The sequence below is a fragment of the Octopus bimaculoides genome, chromosome 3 (genome assembly GCF_001194135.2).
Source record: "Octopus bimaculoides isolate UCB-OBI-ISO-001 chromosome 3, ASM119413v2, whole genome shotgun sequence".
NCBI lineage: Eukaryota > Metazoa > Mollusca > Cephalopoda > Octopoda > Octopodidae > Octopus > Octopus bimaculoides.
In genome coordinates, this window is record NC_068983.1 from 67,657,670 (window position 1) to 67,661,373 (window position 3,704).

Below are 3,704 nucleotides of genomic sequence, written 5' to 3' on the forward strand. Positions count from 1 at the left end.
TATATATATATATATATATATATATATATATATATATATTTGTGTGCGTGTCCGTGTTTGTCCCCCACCATCGCTTGACAAACGGTGTTGGTATGTTTACGTCTCTGTAAAAGAGACCGCAAAAGAGCCCGATAGAATAAGTACCAGACTTAAAAAATAGAAACTACTGGGGTCGATTCATTCGACTAAAATTCTTCAAGGCGGTGCCCCAGCATGGCCGACCGCACTCTAATGAATGAGGCAAGTAAAAGAATAAAAGAATATACACATACATACATTCACGTACGTATGCATATATACGTGTATGTATATGTACATACTCACACATACACACACAAGGTGTATGTGTGTGTGATTGTATTCAAGATCAGTAACATTAATGATTTATGTGTAATCAAATAGTTTTCTCCTGTAATGGTCTAAATTATTACTTCAGTAGTCTTTATATTGCTTGCTTTCACTGCACAACCTACTGACCTGCCGAAGCCCTACGCGCCTTCAGCACCAAAAGTGTTTTGGGGATTTTTTTATAATTATTCTTTAGAGACTATTTTACGTAATATACGTACCGTGCTTAGTAGAGCTCTCATGTGTATGTTATGTATGCTTAAGTCCAGGGGTGTTGGTTATATATTTTTCTGCGTAGCTTGTAATCATTCCCATGGAAATTAATATCATGAGTATTGTTTCTATTTTCACTACTTATTCGCTGGATGTTTCTATTTCCAGGTCTTTTCTATTTGGTTAATTTCTTGACTTTCTTTTGTATAGTTTTTCTATTTCAATATTGTTATTTTTATTAGTATTATAATATTATCAAATAAAATAAACTATCATTATTATTATTATTATTATTATTATTATTATTATTATTATTATTATCATTATTATTATTATTATTATCATTATTATTATTATTATTATTATTATAATTATTATTATTATTATTATTATTATTATTATTATTATTATTATTATTATTATTATTATGGTAAACACTCCACTGTGTTTTCACTTTCTTTAATGTGGTTGCCACTTTCTTATTCAACGCCACCACCGTGGTACTTAGCAGCTTAGAAGTTTGGCTTATTTTCACAGAAAAAAGAAAAAACTGAGAAAGAAAGACTGTTTAGATGTAGAGTTTCGTGGGCGGCAGTAATGATAAAAACTTACCCAAAGTTCGACAAAGATCGAGAAAGGTCCCCAAAGACGAAGATAACTTAAGCTGCCAAACTGATGACGTTGTTTGTATAAACCTGGTTTTATTATTATTCAATGGTGGATTTAAACCAAAGAATAACTGCCGTGGGACAATTTTCTGATTGCAGACGATATTGCTTAGATCTTCTGATTTATTTTATCCTGTTTTAATCAAGTAGACTATTTAATATGTGCAATAAAGCTGATAATAATCGCCAAAAGAAATTTAATATGAAGTAAATTACGCCGTTTTCAAAAGAGTTAGTTTAGTTTATAGAAAAGTTAGATTTCTCTGGTCGTGGTTTCTGATCTGATAGCAAAGAAACTGATATAGAATGACTTGAAGAAAATAAACAGGGCAATAGTAATTTTGGATGTTAAGAGAACCCCAAGTCACAGAGTACCTTTCATATTGTGATCCACCTTACGGTTTACGCTCGATTAGAGTGATGATGTGGTTGAGGAATATAGTATACTTAGATATTACTACATGCAGTAAGGATATTATTATTATTATTATGTTTTTTTTTTCTTTCTTCAAATTTTTTCCCATTTCTCGCCGAGTGTTTTCCGTACACCTAGGGCAGAGAAACGTTGTATGCATTCCCAATTTACACACGCAAATTCATAGGTAAAACATGTATTTAAAAAAAATTTTTTTTTTTTTTTTAATCATGAATGGATGTTGTTTTCACAGCGATAATGCTCTTCTTAGTACATGAGTCGTTCCAGTTAGCACGAGTTTTTGCACCTCCTGTAGAGATGGTAAGCCTGGTATCATTTTCAAATAGATTTCAGTACCTTTTTTTATCATTCCTAGAGATCCTACAATCACTGGTATGGTAGTCGCCTTGAGGTGCCACATTTTTTCAATTTCTATTAGCAAGTCTTTATATTTACTGATCTTGTCAAATTCTTTCGCCGCTATATTATGATCACAGGGAATACTCATGTCAATTAATAAACACGTCTTCTTTATCTGATCTTTTATGATAATATCCGGTTTATTAGCTTTTATAGTCTTTATTATTTTTATTATTATTATTATTACTGGGTGAGAGAGCAGTGCATGCCATCAAAGTGACACTGGGGTAAAATATACGAAGCCCAGTATGCCCATCATGACTACCCGTCTGATAAGGGTACACCAGGCACATGCATCATAACCATATGTGCGCGACATATTAATCTCATATCAAGAAAAACAGCGCATGACCTTGCAGGTGAGGCCTAGCTAAAATTTTCTTCATGTCGAGTAGTCCATCCCGCTCAAAAGGTCCCTGAATAAGATTTGTTTAAGGATGTTGAACGAAACACCCATGTTTCCAAAGGTGAATAATCCAAACCCCAAAGAACTCTTCTCAACACATGGCTATGATGCTCCCCCACTACTTCTGCTCGTGATCAGAGATGCAAATATTGTCACCCATTAAGGGACATGCTCAACTGGTTAAGGTCAAGAAACTGACAAGCAAATCTGTGGTATTGAGCAGAATAATTGCTGTAGCCCATCTTCTATATCAAGACAAAACAATATACATGATAACACTTCCGATCAGTTAAGATCAGAAGCCATGAGAGCCACTGCCTGGTACTGCATCAGGGCATTTATTATTATTATTATTATTATTATTATTATTATTATTATTATTATTATTATTATTATTATTATCATTATTATTATTATTATTATCATTATATGTCTGACTTTTGCTTGGTATTTGTAAAGTTGGCTCCAAGTCTCACCCAGAGACCTCGAGAGACAAGTTAGAAGTCCATATTGGTGTTATATCTAGAGTGTCATATATTTGGTTTTGTGCAAAGTATTATTCTAGAGAATGTTTAAGAAAGCATAAGAAAATTATAAGTTTGTTTTAAAATTTGAGAGGTAAAGTCGGTCTACCTTAGGGTAGTGCATTTTATGCATTCTCAACAATTTTTGTATTTTTCTGTCAAGATTACATGTTTCAGCAGTTGACTAGTTAATGATATTGAAAGTGTAAGTCTCGACTGGTATGGCTAAAGAATTGATCGCTTCGATCCTGTTTCTTGCATTCAGCTCTGTCTTGAGTATTGCCCTGCGATAACATTCTCTTCTGATACTTTCCCTCATCACTGAATATTTGATTCCGTTCCTTTCAAATACCTTATTATTATTATTATTGTTCAGTAGTTTTATTTTTATAACGTGCTTTCACTTCACTACCGAGCGCAGCTCTGTGCGCCTTGGGTATGTGCTGTGGTATGCTGTGGTGCTCTTATGGTTACTGTATTGAAAATGTTTTGCGTAGGATGTGTGCTGTGCCTAGTAGTGCAATTTTCTGTATGTTATATATATTTGTAAGTCCTGGTGTTTTTGTTATGTATTTGTCTGAATATTTTTTTTATTATACCTAAGGCACCTACTATAATAGGAATTGTTTCTGTTTTTAGATTCCACATTCGAGTTACCTCTATTTCCAGGTATTTGTATTTTGAAAGTTTTTCCATTTCTTTTAGAGAGA